Here is a 17,409-nt window from a genome sequence, read left to right as displayed (position 1 = left end):
GAGATGGGGAGGGAAAAAGAAACATTCCACAGATACATTTACAACGTTTCACCCGGTCATTCCTGTGTCTTCAGGGAATGACCTCCCAATTTATTAACTATAACCTCAGGCTTACCATCAGTCCTAATGATCACCTTTCCTGACTACATATCATGGGTGTGGCTCAAAATTCTTCCTATATGATCCCTGATTGTAATTTGGTGTGTCATTTTCATTGTCTAGGGGGTCTGACCTTACGTGGGATGTTACAGTTACTGGCATAATGCCCTTCTCTTTTACAACGATAACAAACCCTGGGCCTAGTTCTTTAACAAACCTTTGACATGCGACTAGATTTTTCCTAGGATCAGGAAATTCAGACATAATTGATCTCAATTCGGTCCGGGACCAGGGACAGCGCATTGCACTGTCCTGGACGGGAATGGTTCCCTGATCGTCAGTCTTCCCATTGGGGACTGTGATCACCCTGACAGGACTAAACTCAATTACATCACCTTGTTTTGGTCTTACAATATGGGGTACATTTGTTTGTGCGTGATATAAAACATTGTACGTACCTGTGGACACGACCTCACCTGACCCTCCGTTAGGGGGTTTGATTATTGCCTTTACCGATTTGGTCGCGTCCACCTGGATGTCTTGTGTGATGGCTGCTGGAAGAGGTGCCGACATCGTGTTGGGTTCACTTTCTTGTTTGTATTCCTGAGGGAAGTTTGACATGGGGTGCAACTTGCACGGGTTAATAGTTGTACATTTAACAGCATTACAATTATCATTGTTATGTTTATTACACTTATTCTTATCATCTATACTACAGTTGCTAAGTGCGTTTTTATTGTTCAACATTGTGCCTTTCTCCGCAACCATAATCCTCTCCATTGCCATGTCTCTCCTCCCAAGATGAGAGTCAGATATGTCAGTTAACTCTCTTTGCAATTCACTTTCCTGTTGCCATAACTGCAAATAATCATAATGTTTGATCCGTCTCTTTGCTGGTTTAATAAGACCTATCCTTCTCCTTAGATTTAGTAACACTTCTGGGCTAAAGCTACCTATTCTTGGGAATTTCTCACCGTCATGTACAGTCATTTTCTCCCATTCATCACATAAAATTTCTGTGTGTCTTCCGTATTTTTCACACATTACATACCTTGCCGACCCGACTGGTCGGTTTACAGAATCAACCCGAACCGAGGTTGATCGCCCCCTTCCTGAACAACTGGCCCCCATAATTTGCAGGTGTTGCTTGCTCTACCTCTGACCTTTATATCAGGGTGTTCAGCGAACCCTTACAAAAAACCAAAATATTCAAAGATAGGTTGACGGTGAAGTTTACCGAGCACCTCACTCACTCGCCCACGCCGACCAATATGCCCACACACTGATATAGTGCTGGCGTACTCGACCCAGGGCCCCTATTAACCTTAGTTTACTGGAACATGTAGGTATGATCCGAAGAGCATTAACCCTTTCCAGTAAAGGTGGGGTTGTCGGATAGTTCTAGAGTGACCAGCGAACTTCCCTTTTTGAAAAAATAAAAAATTACACAAATCACGTTAGAATGTACAAATAGCGTTTGTGACCGGGTTTGTACACAAATGGTACTGGTCAGGTTACTAACTAATGCACACAATTACGTGCGGTACAGTCGTTCAGCACATAAGCAACTAATCTTATGTACGGAGCGACCAGTGGAATCGACATTCGGCAGCTGCGAATTCCTTCAGCCTGAGCTTTTATGGCCTATATGGGTGTTGCACCAACCCTTCTTGGTGTTGTGCCTTGTCTCTATAGCGGACTTCTTTGTACCTAGACCTCCTGGTCTGTTATATGACCTCCTGGTCTGACCTCCTGGTCTGCTATACCTCTCGGTCCGCTACACTCTAATGCTCAAATTTTATGTTTAACCAGAGATGCCTCCCTAGCCACCGTGCATGTCACTTACACGTATGTACCTTCACGAGAACTCGATGATTTCTGTGGTTCAATCCCCAAAATTGTAAAAACAAACACTCACTCACCACATATACACTTTTGTTTCTATTTCTATTTCTGCGCAGAAATTTTCTTTAGACCAGATGTGTTGTAAATTTGGAGAAGGATCTGTTAATTTAAATTTCGAATACTAAAATAAACTTGCGCTATTTATCGCCTGTTGCGCTACTTATCGCCTGTTGCGCTATTTATCGCCTGTTGCGCTATTTATCGCCTTGCCACCTTTTCGCTTTAAAAATCAACACTATCGTGTGACTTGAGTTACGTGGGCGTACCCAGACGCTCCGTTGCGTAATTTACGCTGCGTGCGTCGGCCTTTGCGTACGCGAGTCTCAGCCCTTTGTTAGAGACACGTGTACACAAAACCAATGTCCACCGTAACACAATGTACACGTTTATCAATGTAGATGATCCTCGATCCTCTACTGAACCCCACACCAATCTCTCCTTGTACCTTTAGGTAGAGCTGCGTGTGTGCTTTACACTTTATCCCTTAATGCATTACTTTTACACTTTAACTATGAAATAGCGACAAATCTCTCTTAGCACGTTTTATCAATTTATAAAATGGCAAACAGGAGAGTGATATATGAAAATACACGAAAAAGAAATGCAGATATGCGTGTGTGCGTACGCAAGATAGAAATAAACAGTTTTAAAAGACACTAGCGTGTTGTTCTTACCTCCGGTTCCGGATTCCCTCAGCACCCTTTACTAAGCGAAGCAGACGCTTATCCCATCAGCACTGCGAAGAATATGATCTCCCGCCCTTTGCTGATGGATAATGTCTGCTGAAATTACCTAGCAGAGATATGTGAAGGACAGGACGAGCCGCCAATTGATAAAGCTAAATATTTATCTTATATAACACCCTTTATGAGGTCTAAGAACACTGTACGCTATTCACCTATGGAGTACCGTAAGGGTACGCACGTTGCGTAACAATCGCTTAGCCGTAGTCGAGACGCTCAAGCGTCACGTTCGCTCACGGCCAAGAGACCGCAGGCAGGCACGCTATTGGCTGCCGACTAACGTAATGATTCGCTATAGCGTAGCGGACGCTCGGGACCACGAGGAGATCACCAGCGGCGCTGACGCTCACAATGTTAAACCTTTATATCTAAACCATAAACAATGTATTATGCAGCAAAACCTTAGTGTAATGATAGAGTGTAGATGCAACCTTGTGTAGCCTGATTATCTTAAAAGCTGATCGAGCGTCACCGTCGCTCTGAAAATACTTAACACTATAAGAAATACACAGATACCGTGCTTAGGGTCTAACGCCTTATATGAATGTTATTACTTGCAAAAAGAATAATACAATACAAGTCACACACTACAATATAACATAGACTAACTAACCAGATAACTACACAGGAAATACAATATAATACAATTACGTTTGTAGGAAAATTGAGAGAAAGGGGAGAAGAGAGAGAGAGAGAAATGGCCCACAACAACAAGAAATACAATATGATTGCGGAGAAAGACTTACGCACAAAGGGGAACGATCGCATGCGCCTCTGGACATCCAGCTCCCGATTATCAGCAATGAGAACCGTTGAAGAGTGAGCTGGATGTGATCGGCTTGTCTATTTATGCCCCACACACAATACAATTCAATGGTCCCTACAATCTCATTGTTCATTGGACACAGGAATTCCGTCTCGCATTATAACAAAAGGTCATAGGTTGATTCATACAGGTGGGCTGTGACAATTTCCAACTGCTCAGGTGGGTGGGAAACTAGGTTTCCCGCCGCATGGATAAGTAAGTGCAAATAATAGTAAATGGACATAAACTTCTTATGTCCATAACTATTCGCACGAGCGATTAATTCGCTTCAAACCAACACCGGAATATTGCTAATTAAATACTCTTCCGATGGATACTAAACACCACTGTATTACTCCTGTCTGACCCTTCGTATCAAACAAAGAGGGATTTCTCTGTACATGAACATTCTACATTAACCATACTTTCAGATTCTATCAAAGGGACCATAATCTACAAAATACATTATATGGTGAAAATATGTAACGAAAGAGTCGCCCGCTAGACGCATACAATCTCTACCGTAAATGCGCATACCGTGCGCCTGCGGGTGCCCGCAACAGCGAGTATGCGCATGCACGGGAGAGCGCACGCATGCGCAGCAGGGACACATATGAGGTGCAAATATGGCAGTGTGCATAGTGATATTTTTCTGACTTTGACAGGGGTAATCCCCAAGGTTTAGACTATAAGTCCAGGGGACTGGTTTACTGAAAGGGAATAGTTCAGGCCTAGTGTAGGTAGAATAGGGAGAAAAAGTGGAATCAAAAAGAGGGGAAATGATGGTGTAGGAGCTTCCGCAGTATAGCAAATATATTGATTCACGCTTTTTTGCATTGATTAAGATATTTACTGTTAATCACAAAATGTGTTCGTGTATCCTTAAAAATATTGGACAGATATATTCAGACTGTATACCTCGAATATCTTGTTTTAAAGCATGACATGTTCAAGGACAAGGCAACGCCAGATGTATCCAAGGCTAATTGGAAAGAAGTTTATGTCCGAAAGACTGATAAACGAAGCACTAACCATTTTCTAGAATGTTCTAATTGCTAATTATAATCTTGTATGACAATTGATGTATTACAGTTCTTGAGACATACATGGTGTATTTTGATTGGCTAAATGTATTGGCAAACATGAATCCTTTGTCTTTGAGCTATAAAAATAAACCTTATATGGCCCCTAAGCAGGTCAACTATGGTCTGCTTAGGTTACACATGATCCTGTGTCACCTTTTCATTCACTGATCTCCAACCGGTTGCAAAAAAAACAGAATTCTGACTGATGACTGCAGAGAGTTTATAGACCAGACCTGAATAGGTTAACATACCCCAACAGTACCCGCTTCCAAATTCTTATGGGTACTCCGTACCCGAGCGTACCCGCATACTTGCACCGCTGGTCGCAGGTAAATTGTAATTTCAGGGAAAAAAGTTCCATATTCTCTAAAAAAATAATAATAATAATAGCACCACCACTAACATCCAGTTTATTGCTATTTTCTGGGTATAAATTGAGTTGTTTTTATCTTCTAAAGAATATGGAGCAAATATACCACCAAAGAATGCCCCCATGTCATATTAACATATATAGTACATTGCATTTCTCAGCTGGAATGGGCGTATACACAAAATTGACTCCTGGGTAAGGCATTTGGAATTCTTAAGTAAACAAGAAACATGCAGTAGGGGTTTCCCTATTAGGATGCCACCCCTGTCAGGGGTCCCTCCCCTCGGAAGCCTTATCTTACTGTACAGTTGCCATTTGGTCATCAGCAGGAGTCACAATTTGGTGTGCTGCAAGTTAAACTTATTTCTTTAGTGTTTCCAGCTTATCTCAGCCACCTGCAGGCTTATACTGTATCTTTGGCCGAGCAGGATGTTATTCTAGTTTTGCTACCTATGTAAGTGACCATGGTGGTCATTCCGAGTTGTTCGCTCATTGCCGTTTTTCGCAACGCAGCGATTAGGTGGAAAACAAAACTTTGGAGATTTACACAAGCTCGAGCGACGTTTTTTCATCGCTCGAGTGATCGTAGTGTGATTGACAGGAAGTGGGTGTTTCTGGGCGGAAACTGGCCGTTTTCAGGGAGTGTGTTAAAAAACGCAGGCGTGCCAGGTAAAAACGCAGGAGTGGCTGGCCAAACGCAGGGCATGTTTGTGACATCAAACCAGGAACTAAACGGACCTAGGTGATCGCAATCTAGGAGTAGGTCTGGAGCTACTCAGAAACTGCAAGGAATTATTTAGTAGCAGTTCTGCTAACCTTTCGTTCGCTATTCTGCTAAACTAAGATACACTCCCAGAGGGCGGCGGCCTAGCGTTTGCAGTGCTGCTAAAAGCAGCTAGCGAGCGAGCGAACAACTCGGAATGAGGGCCATATTGGATAGACTTGGGGATTTATTACACCAGCTATATCACACAGGCTGCAGGTATGGAGGAGATGGCACACAGGTACAACAGTCATCTAGGGTTTAGAGGTTAGGGCATGCGCATAAATTATTCTATTCTTTCTCAATGTATTTTTCACCTTTAAAGAAACAATACATGTTATATCAAGATCTAGTGCAGCTGGATTAAAATGAGAACCTTCCTCCCCCCGGAAGACATAATACAACGGTTTGAAAACATTTCATGTCTCTGTGCTTAGATGGGATGCAGTTAACATCCTGGCTGTCGGAATCCCGGTTGTTGGAATCCTGATGCCGGAATCCCGACACCTGTCACAAGGCCATCATCATAATCCCGACGGGGTCAAGATACTGACCCTGGAGCTCAGGCAACCGGGATCCCGACCATTGTAAGTATACACGATGACGGCATGTTACTTCCTAGAGGGTGTGTGTGTTAGGTTTAGCGGACACTGGGGGAGTTAGGGATAGGCTGCAGGGGGGTGGCTGTGGTTAGGCTGCGGACAGGGGGTTTAGGTGTAGGCACAAATGGGGAGGTTTAGGGTTAGGCAGCGGGGGTTAGGTTTAGGCACCACTGGGGGAAGGTTAGGGTTAGGCTGCTGGAAGAGAGGGTTAGGGGGTAGGTTACAGAGGTGTGGTTCATTAGGTCGACAAGCATTAGGTTGACATGGTCACTAGGTCGACATGGTCATTATGTCGACATGTACAAGGTCGACATGAGTTTTTTTGACTGTTTTTGTTGTTGTTTTCTTCGTAAAGTGACGGGGAACCCCAATTAGTGCACCATGTCCCCTCGCCTCGCTCCGCTACCAGTGCGCTTGCCACAGGTTACCGTTCCCAATTGTAATCCACGTGGATCGTTAAGTATGAAAAAGGTGAAAAAAATTGTGAAAAACTCATGTCGACCTTTTTTGCATGTCGACCTAGTACATGTTGACCTAATGACCCTGACGACCTAGTGACCATGTCGACCTAATGCTTGTCGACCTAACGACCGCCTCCCAGGTTACAGGGGTTAAACTCACCCCTGTCGGGATATCAATCTTCGGGATGTCGGCGTCGGTATTGTGACCGCTGGCTCCCGTCCTTCAGTCATCCATACTGAAACCCTTAGATGTATAGTGGACACTCAGTACAATGGATAGTACAGTAGCTTACAGAATATATACATACTGTATAATAAAACTGTAAGGGTTGTGTCTGTACATCATTTTTTTATTATTATTATAATTCTAGGGACTGTTTATGAACTATGGAGACGAAAAAATGTTTTGGGAATTTTTGTCTGTTCGAATCACGCAAAAACTACTGGATTAAATTGTAACACATTTTCACTATCGTATATTGTATATTTTCACTATTGTTTAGTCAGAAAAAAATGGAGATATGTATGATCTCGATGTGACATCAAGGAGAGGAGCAAGAACGGAAATACCAGACGCTTGACACTCGGCGGGTGCAGTGTGCAGGTCAAAATGACTATATGTATATAAATATATAATATATACTGTACACCCAGAAAAATGCTCATGGCTGCAGGAATAGATCTCAGGACCCGCTGCTTCTCCCATGGGCAGCTTTATGTGGCTTGCTCATAAGTTAGTAGCCTCAGGCAACTTTTGTTAAACCTGAAGGAAAAACTGCGAATTCACAAGGCGGATGATTATCGAACGATATGGATCGTAATGCGTAGGCGCAAGGCCAAACTACGAAATAAATCAGCGTCTTTTTTGATCGCTAGGCGAATGCAAGTTGATTGACAGGAAGCGGACGTTTGGGGGTGGTAACTGGCCGTTTTCTGGGAGTGTCATGAAAAACGCATGCGTTCCCAAGCATTTTTAGGGAGGGTGTGTGACGTCAGCTCCGGCCCCGATCAGCCTGTTTCTTTCGCACTGTAGGAGTAAGTCTTGGGCTACGCACAGACTGCACACACTGAAAAAAAACATTCGTTGGTGCAATTTCACTCTGTCTGGGCGGCGATTATCAGATCGCAAACCTCTGCAAATTCGCAGAGGAGCGATCAGGTCTGAATTAGGCCCATTGTTCGCAAAGAAATTTTGTGATCAATTTCTACAATATAAAACATACATCACAATGTTAGATGCCACTACTGTCTTTGTGAAATTAGTTACGCTGAGTAATAACAGACATCCACGTGACCAAAGCTGTAGGCAAACGCTAGTATGAAAATAAACTTGATGAGGAATGGGAGTGAGAAGAAGACAGGTGCGTAAACGTGTGTAAGGAGGGATAATAAGATTTTAATTACCTACCGGTAAATCCTTTTCTCGTAGTCCGTAGAGGATACTGGGGTTCCATTTAGTACCATGGGGGTATAGACGGGTCCACTAGGAGCCATGGGCACTTTAAGAGTTTAATAGTGTGGGCTGGCTCCTCCCTCTATGCCCCTCCTACCAGACTCAGTCTAGAAACTGTGCCCGAGGAGACGGACATACTTTGAGAGAAGGATATACACAGACAGTGGTGAGATTCGAACCAGCACACACATAACCAAAGGAAAGCCATGCTAACCAAACAAGAAACATGAACAGCAACAGCTGAACCAATACTTAACCAAGTAACTATGCAGGGAACATGAAGCACTGAGCGGGCGCCCAGTATCCTCTGCGGACTACGAGAAAAGTATTTACCGGTAGGTAATTAAAATCCTATTTTCTCTTACGTCCTAGAGGATGCTTTGGTTCCATTTAGTACCATGGGGTCGTACCAAAGCTCCCAATATGGGAGGGAGAGTGCTGAGGTTCCTGCAGAACTGATTGACCAAACTTTAGGCCCTCAGAGGCCAAAGTATCAAACTTGTAGAACTTAGCAAACGTGTTCGAACCAGACCAAGTAGCCGCTCGGCAAAGCTGTAGAGCCGAGACACCCCGGGCAGCTGCCTAGGAAGAACCCACTGAACGAGTAGAGTGAGTACTTAGCCTGATCCAGCGAGCAATTATCTGCTTTGAAGAAGGACACCCAATCTTGTTGGGATCATAAAGCACAAACAGCACGTCCAATTTCCTGTGGCGAGCTGTCCGTTTCACATATACCTTCAAGGCCCTCACAACATCCAAGAACTTCGAAGTAGCCGAGGCGTCAGTAGCCACTGGCACCACAATAGGTTGTTGATATGAAAAGCCGACACAGCCTTAGGAAGAAACTGCTGACGCGTTCTGAGCTAAGCTCTATCCTCATGGAAAATTAAGTAGGGGCTCTTGTGAGACAACGCCCCCAACTCTGACACACGTCTTGCTGATGCCAAGACCAACAGTGTGACAGCCTTCCATGTAAGAAACTTTACATCTACCTCCTGAAAAAGCTCAAACCAATCCAACTGCAGGAATCACAACACCACGTTAAGATCCCAAGGAGCTGTAGGAGGCACAAAGGGCAGTTGGGTGTGCAGATCCCCCTTCAAGAAAGTCTGAACCTCAAGGAAGGCAGACAATTGTTTCTGGAAGAAAATGGACAAGGCCAAAATCTAGACCTTTATGGAGCCCAGGCGTAGGCCCACATCCACACGTTACTCCCTTCCTAGCGTGGAGCAGAGTAGGAATCACCCTGTTCGGAATCCCCTTCCGAGCTAAAATCTGATGCTCAGCTTCCATGCCAGAAAACGTAGCCATGGTAAGTCTTGATAGACAAACGGCCTCTGCTGTAGAAGGTCCTTGCGAAGAGGAAGAGGCCTTGGAACCTCTAACAGTAATTCCAGAAGATCCGCATACCAAGCCCTTCTTGGCCAGTCTGGAGCAATGAGGATTGCCTGAACACTAAGGATGAGTGGAAGTGGAGGAAGCACGTACGCTGAATGGAACACCCACGGAGCTACCAGCACGTCCACCGCCACTGCTTGCGGGTCTCTTGACCTGGAACAGTACCGCCGGAGCTTCTTGTTGAGACGAGAGGCCATCACGCCTATCTGAGGTACTCCCCACCGGCTTGTCACCTCCGCGAACACCTCCGGGTGGAGGCCCCACTCTCCTGGATGGAGATAGTGTCTTCTGAGGAAGTCTGCTTACCAGTTATCCACTCCTGGAATGAAGACTGCTGACCGCGTCACTGCGTGTCTTTCTGCCAAGAGAAGAATTCTTGTTACTTCTAACATTGCAGCTCTGCTCTTCGTTCCGCCCTGTCGGTTTATGTAGAACACTGCCGTTACATTGTCCGACTGAACCTAAAAACATTGTCCGACTGAACCTGAATGGCTTGATCTTGCAGAAGATGTGCTGCTTGTAGAAGGGCATTGTGTATGGCCCTTAGTTCCAGAATGTTTATTGGAAGGATGGCTTCCTGACTTGACCACTTTCCTTGGAAGTTTTCCCCCCGGGTGACTGCTCCCCAACCTCTGAGGCTTGCCTCTGGTTAGAAGAATCCAATTTTGAATCCCGAACCTGCGGCCTTCAATGAGGTGAGAAGTCTCCAGCCACCAGAGAAGTGAAATTCTGGCTTTCGGCAACAGGCGTATCCGCTGGTGCATGTGAAGATGTGATCCGGACCACTTGTACAGGAGATCCAGCTGGACGAATCTTGCATGGAATCTTCCATACTGCAGTGCCTCGTAGGAGGCTACCATCTTCCTCAGAAGGAGAATGTACTGATGAACCGATACCCGGGCTGGTTTCAGGACATCCCGGACCATTGACTGGATCACCAACGCTTTTTCCAATGGAAGAAACACCCCCTGTACTTCCGTGTCGAGTATCATCCCCAAGAAGGGAAGTCTCCTTTCCGGTTCCAAATGTGATTTTGGAAGATTCAGAATCCATCCATGATCCTGAAGTAGTTGAGTTGAGAGAGCAATACTCTGCAACAACCTCTCCCTGGAAGATACCTTTATCAGAAGATCGTCCAGGTATGGAAATATGTTCACTCCCTGCTTGCGGAGGAGGAGCATCATCTCTGCCATGACCTTGGTGAACACCCTCGGTGCTGTGGAGAGGCCAAATGGTAGTGCCTGGAACTGATAGTGACAGTCCTGTAGTGCAAACCTTAGATAGGCCTGGTGAGGCGGCCAGATCGGAATGTGAATGTATGCATCTTGATATCCAGAGATACCAGGAATTCCCCCTCTTTCAGACCTGAGAATACCGCTCTCAGAGACTCCATCTTGAACTTGAATACCCGCAAGTAGGGGTTCAAGGATTTTAGGTTTAATATCGGTCTTACCGAACCATCCGGTTTCGGTACCACAAACAGGTTGGAGTAATAACCCTTGTTCTGTAGTTGAGGTGGAACTTGAACAATAACCTGTGTCAGAACCAATTTTTGAATAGCCTCCTGCAGGATTGTACTGTCTTCCTGAGACACTGGTAATCCTGATTTGAAGAATCTGTGAGGTGGGAGTACTTGAAATTCCAGTCTGTACCCCGGGCAATAATATCTTTGACCCAGGGGTCTAGGCATGATATCACCCAGATGTGACCGAAATCTTTTAATCTTGCTCCCACCTGCCTGTGGTCCACCGTCATGACGAAGGTTTTGAGGAAGCAGAACCTGAGGTCTGTTCCCGGGAACCTGCCGCTGCAGGTTTTCTGGATTTCCCTCGACCTCCTCTAAAGGAAGTAGAGGGACCTTTGGATTTGTTTTTAAACTTTGCGTTCCAAAAGGACTGCAGTGTAGGTGCAGGATATGATTTCCTAGCCGGTGTAGCTGCGGAAGGAAGATATGTCGACTTACCCCCAGTTGCCTTGGATATCCACGTATCCAGTGCGTCCTCAAACAGGGTCTCACCTGTGAAGGGCAGGCTCTCCACGCTTCTCCTGGAGTCTGCATCTGCAGTCCATTGGTGTAGCCACAGTACTCTGCGTGCCAAAACTGCCATAGCTGTAACCCTTGCGTAAAGCAGGCCAATTTCCTTCATGGCCTCCGCCATGAAGCTTGCAGAATCCTGTATGTGACGCAAAAGCAAGTCAATTTGACTCCTATTCATGGAATCTAAATCATCAATTAAGGTGCTGACCACTTTACAAGGGCCCTAGAGATCCACACTCAAGCAATAGTGGGTCTCTGGGCCACGCCTGGAGCGGTGTACAGTGATTTGAGCGTAGTCTTAATCTTGTGGTCATCCGTATTCTTTAAGGAGGCTGCGCCAGGGACAGGTAGAACAACCTTTTTTGATAATCTAGACACAGAGGCATCCACAACAGGTGGGTTTTCCCACTTCTTCCTATCCTCCTGAGGGAAAGGGAAGGAAATGAGTAACCTTTTAGGGATCTGGATTTTTTTCTCTGGATTTTCCCAGGTTCCTTCAAATAAGGAGTTTAACTCCTTTGATGCAGGGAAAGTAACCGAGGATTTCTTTTTTACATTAAAATAAGACTCCTCATCTTCAACAGGTACCTTCTCTGTGATTTGCAATACGTCCCTAATGGCCTCAATCATAGCTTGCACCCCTTGGGCGAGAGCTGCGTCACCCCCCTCTCCCTCCCCCACAGATCCACCTCACCATTCCCTGTATCTGAGGCATCATCATCAGTGTCAGCCTGCAATATCTGGGCCAGTGTACGCTTTTGTGGATACGTGGGTTGGGAGAGAGGCGCAGTTGTGAGGGCTGAATCTTTATTCATCAGATCCTCCACAGATTTTCTTAAAAACTGCGTCTCCTTCTCAGTATGGGATAATTTGGTAGAAATATTTGAAATCATCCCCCTTATGGATTCCACCCAATGGGGTTCGGACCCAGAAGCCTGAGAATGTGTACTGTTCTGAGTACATTGTATAGACTCTCCAGGTGAAGAGAAACACTCCACTGTACAAGACACACAGTCCTTTGACATGGTAATATGAGATATATGCACACATACACACACACAGAAAAAGGTCATACACAATTTTCCACAGAGTCCTTTAGAGAGCCACAGAGTATGAGGGAACCAGCCACACAGCGCCTAATATAGCTAATATAGTAATAAAAGCCAGGCGCAGACTAACTACCCTTAATAGGGTAGTCAGTACTATTTACTTGCTCCCCTCCCCCTTCTATAACCCCCTGGTACCACAGAGGTACGCTGGAGTTGTCTTGAGGGTCAGCGCTTCCCAGTCAGCGTCCTGTAGTAGAGATCTGCAGGGAGAAAATGGCGCTGGTGAGCTGCTGGGTCCAGTCTGAGTGAAGCCCCGCCCCCCGTAATGGCGCTCTGCTTCCCGCACATTCTTTATACTGGCCTGAGGTGATTTATGTTTGACAGCGGGTTAGAACCCCTGTCAGACCTTGTATTCCAGTGTAGGGTTCAGCGGTGGCTCAGCGCGCCCCTCAGTAGCGTCCACATACACATACATATGCTGTCTGAGCCTCCTGGAGCGCAGCCTGCATCCAGAGCTGCGCTCTTACCCTTGTGCCGCCATACCCGCCGGTGACCCTCTAACCGAGACGCCGGCGCTGTACTCACCACTCTTCATATCTTCTGGCTCTGTTAGGGGTGGTGGCGTGCTGCGGGATTGTACGCTCGCCGTGGTGGGGATTGCGAATGACTCCCTCAGGAGCTCAGTGTCCTGTCAGCGGAGCAACGGGACCATTAACTCTTTAGTAAGTTGGGCCGTTCCCACCCCTAAGTCCCACGAAGCAGGCAGACTGTTGACAAACAGCCTCCTGTAAAATAACAAACTAAAAAAAACAATAAAAACTAAGAAAACTCCTCAGGAGCTCCCCTAGCTGTGACCGGCTCCTCTGGGCACATTTTCTAAACGGAGTCTGGTAGGAGGGGCATAGAGGGAGGAGCCAGCCCACACTATTAAACTCTTAAAGTGCCCATGGCTCCTAGTGGACCCGTCTATACCCCATGGTACTAAATGTAGCCCCAGTATCCTCTAGGATAGAAGAGAAATAGGGAGTGGGGGTGTTGACCACCCCATCAGGTGTACTGCCTTGGATTCCGATTGGAAGTTTCCTGAAAGGGCGATGTCAATTATGTGTGACTATGACCGGTTAGGAACTGTGAATTTAGCTGTTAATGATCTGTACCCATCCATGCAGGATTAAAAACAGGGCAGATGGGGTGGTCGCCAATGGTCCCCACACTTAGCTATATCACGATGTGAGGGCATTGTATATATGATATTTTGTATGATATAATGTGAACTGGAGGCAGTTTATTGTTTAACATTTGTGGTGCTGGGAGTATTTACACATTATAATCTTTAATAACATCAACAGCATAACCGGCGTGATGTAATGGAGTCCGAGATTGCAGGAGGTGCAGGATGCATGTCAATCTTGGACGTTTTTTTTTTTTTTTTTAAGAGACAATCACTTGATAGCTGGTTTTATTATGGACATAATAATTGTGTCACACTGAGATATTAAATAGGATTTTGATACCTACCGGTAAATCCTTTTCTCTTAGTCCGTAGAGGATGCTGGGGATACCATAAGAACCATGGGGTATAGACGGAATCCGCAGGAGAAATGGGCACTTTAAGACTTTAAAAGGGTGTGAACTGGCTCCTCCCTCTATGCCCCTCCTCCATACTCCAGTTATAGGAACTGTGCCCAGGGAGACGGACATTTTGAGGAAAGGATTTTATTGTTAAACTAAGGTGAGAATTATACCAGCTCACACCTCAAGCATGCCGCACAACATGGCATTCAACATAACTCAAGGCAACGGCCTGAACAACGTCAGCAACAGGCTGACTAACGTAATCCAATCTGTGTGTAACCATAACTAATAACTGCAGACACAGACCGCACAGGGACGGGCGCCCAGCATCCTCTACGGACTAAGAAAAGGATTTACCGGTAGGTATCAAAATCCTATTTTCTCATACGTCCTAGAGGATGCTGGGGATACCATAAGAACCATGGGGTTTATACCAAAGCTCTAGAACGGGCGGGAGAGTGCGGATGACTCTGCAGCACCGATTGACCAAACATGAGGTTCTCATCGGCCAGGGTATCAAACTTGTAAAATTTAGCAAAAGTGTTTGGACCCGACCAAGTAGCTGCTCGGCAGAGTTGTAATGCCGAGGCCCCCCGGGCAGCCGCCCAGGATGAGACCACCTTTCTGGTAGAATGGGCTTTCACCGATTTTGGCAATGGCAATCCAGCCATAGAATGAGCATGCTGGATTGTATTACAGATCCAGCGTGCAATAGTCTGATTAGTAGCAGGAGCCCCAATTTTGTTGGGAGCATACAGGACAAACAGAGCCTCTGTTTTCCTAATTTGAGCCGTTCTGGTGACAAATTTTCAAAGCTCTGACCACATCCAGAGATTTCGACTCTATCAAGGTATCAGTAGCCACTGGCACCACAATAGGTTGGTTCATGTGGAAAGATGAAACCACCTTCGGCAGAAAGGTCCACAACTCTGCTCTATCTACATGAAATATCAAATAAGGGCTCTTGCGAGACAAAGCCGCTAACTCAGACACCCGCCTCGCGGATGCCAAGGCCAACAGCATGACCACTTTCCAAGTGACAAATTTCAACTCCACCTTCTGTAAAGGCTCAAACCAATGTGATTGAAGGAACTGCAACACCACGTTAAGATCCCATGGTGCCACTAGGGACACAAAGGGAGGTTGGATGTGCAACACACCTTTCACGAAAGTCTGAACTTCTGGAAGGGAGGTCAAGGGTTTCTGAAAGAAAACCGATAAGGCTGAAATCTGTACCTTAATTGAGCCCAACTTTAGGCCCGCATCCACACCTGCTTGCAGAAAATGGAGAAAACGTCCTAACTGAAATTCTTTCGTAGGAGCCTTCTTGGATTCACACCAAGACACATATTTTCTCCAAATACGGTGGTAATGTTTAGACGTTACTCCTTTTCTAACCTGAAGAAGTGTGAGAATGACCTCACTGGGAATACCCTTTCGGGCTAGGATTTGGTGTTCAACCGCCATGCCGTCAAACGTAGCCGCGGTAAGTCTTGGTATACACACGGCCCCTGTTGTAACAGGTCCTCGCGTAGAGGAAGAGGCCTGGGGTCTCCTATGAGTAATTCCTGAAGATCTGGATACCAAGCCCTCCTTGGCCAGTCTGGAATAATGAGGATCGCCTGAACCTTTGTTCTTCTTATGATCTTTAGAACTTTCGGAATGAGAGGAAGTGGAGGGAATACATACGCCGACTGAAAAACCCACGGTGTCACTAGAGCGTCCACTTCTATTGCCTGAGGGTCCCTTGACCTGGAACAATATCTCTGAAGCTTCTTGTTGAGACGAGACGCCATCATGTCTATTTGAGGAGTTCCCCATATACTCGTCACTTCTGTGAAGACCTCTTGATGAAGACCCCACTCTCCTGGATGGAGATCGTGTCTGCTGAGGAAGTCTGCTTCCCAGTTGTCCACTCCTGGAATGAAGATCGCTGACAACGCGCTTGCTTGTATGTCTTTCCGCCCAGCGGAGAATCTTTGTGGCCTCTGCCATCGCCGCTCTGCTTTTTGTTCCGCCCTGGCGGTTTATGTACACTACTGCAGTTATATTGTCCGACTGGATCAGTACGGGCAGATTTAGAAGAAGATGTTCCGCTTGAAGAAGGCCGTTGTAAATGGCCCTTGACTACAGAACGTTTATGTGTAGCCAAATTTCCTGGCTTGACCATCTTCCCTGGAAGTTTTCCCCCTGCGTGACTGCCCCCCAGCCTCAGAGGCTCGCATCCGTGGTTACTAGGATCCAGTCCTGGATCCCGAACCTGCGCCTCTCTAGGAGGTGAGAGCTGTGCAGCCACCACAGGAGTGAGATTCTGGTTTTTGAAGACAGGACTATCTTCCGGTGCATGTGCAGGTGGGATCCAAACCCCTTGTCCAACAGGTCCCACTGAAAAACTCTGGCATGGAATCTGCCAAACTGAATGGCCTCGTAGGCCGCTACCATCTTCCCCAGTAATCGAGTGAATTGATGGATTGACACTTTAGCTGGTTTCAGAATTTGTTTGACCAGATTCTGAATTTGCAGAGCCTTTTCCACTGGAAGAATAACTCTGTAATTATGTGTCCAGAACCATTCCCAAAAACAACAGCCGCTTCGTCGGAGTCAACTGCGATTTTGGCAAGTTTAGGAGCCAACCATAATGTTGCAGAACTGTCAGGGAGAGTGAAATGTTCTGGACCAGTTGGTCCCTGGATCTCGCCTTTATCAGGAGATCGTCCAAGTACGGGATAATTGTGACTCCCTGCTTGTGCAGGAGAACCATAATTTCCAAAAACAAAAAGGTTGAAAGTGCCGTCCACAATAAAAGGGTTTTTTATTTTAAAAGTTTTTTAGAATCAGCAGTCACATATAATTAATATATCAATACCTATAATCTACATGAAAAATATCTGAAAAATGGACATCAAAGCATATCAAAAGACCATAATTGCTTTTCTATGATACCTAATAATATCACAGCTGTGCACAGTGGATACACTTTCATTAAATTGACACTATCCCAAATGAAACAAATGTATCATTACAAGTATACTACAAATTACTCCACACTATGCATTTAGATCT

The sequence above is a fragment of the Pseudophryne corroboree genome, chromosome 11 (assembly GCF_028390025.1).
Source record: "Pseudophryne corroboree isolate aPseCor3 chromosome 11, aPseCor3.hap2, whole genome shotgun sequence".
In the NCBI taxonomy this organism is placed as follows: Eukaryota; Metazoa; Chordata; class Amphibia; order Anura; family Myobatrachidae; genus Pseudophryne; species Pseudophryne corroboree.
Note: the sequence above shows the minus strand (reverse complement) of the source record.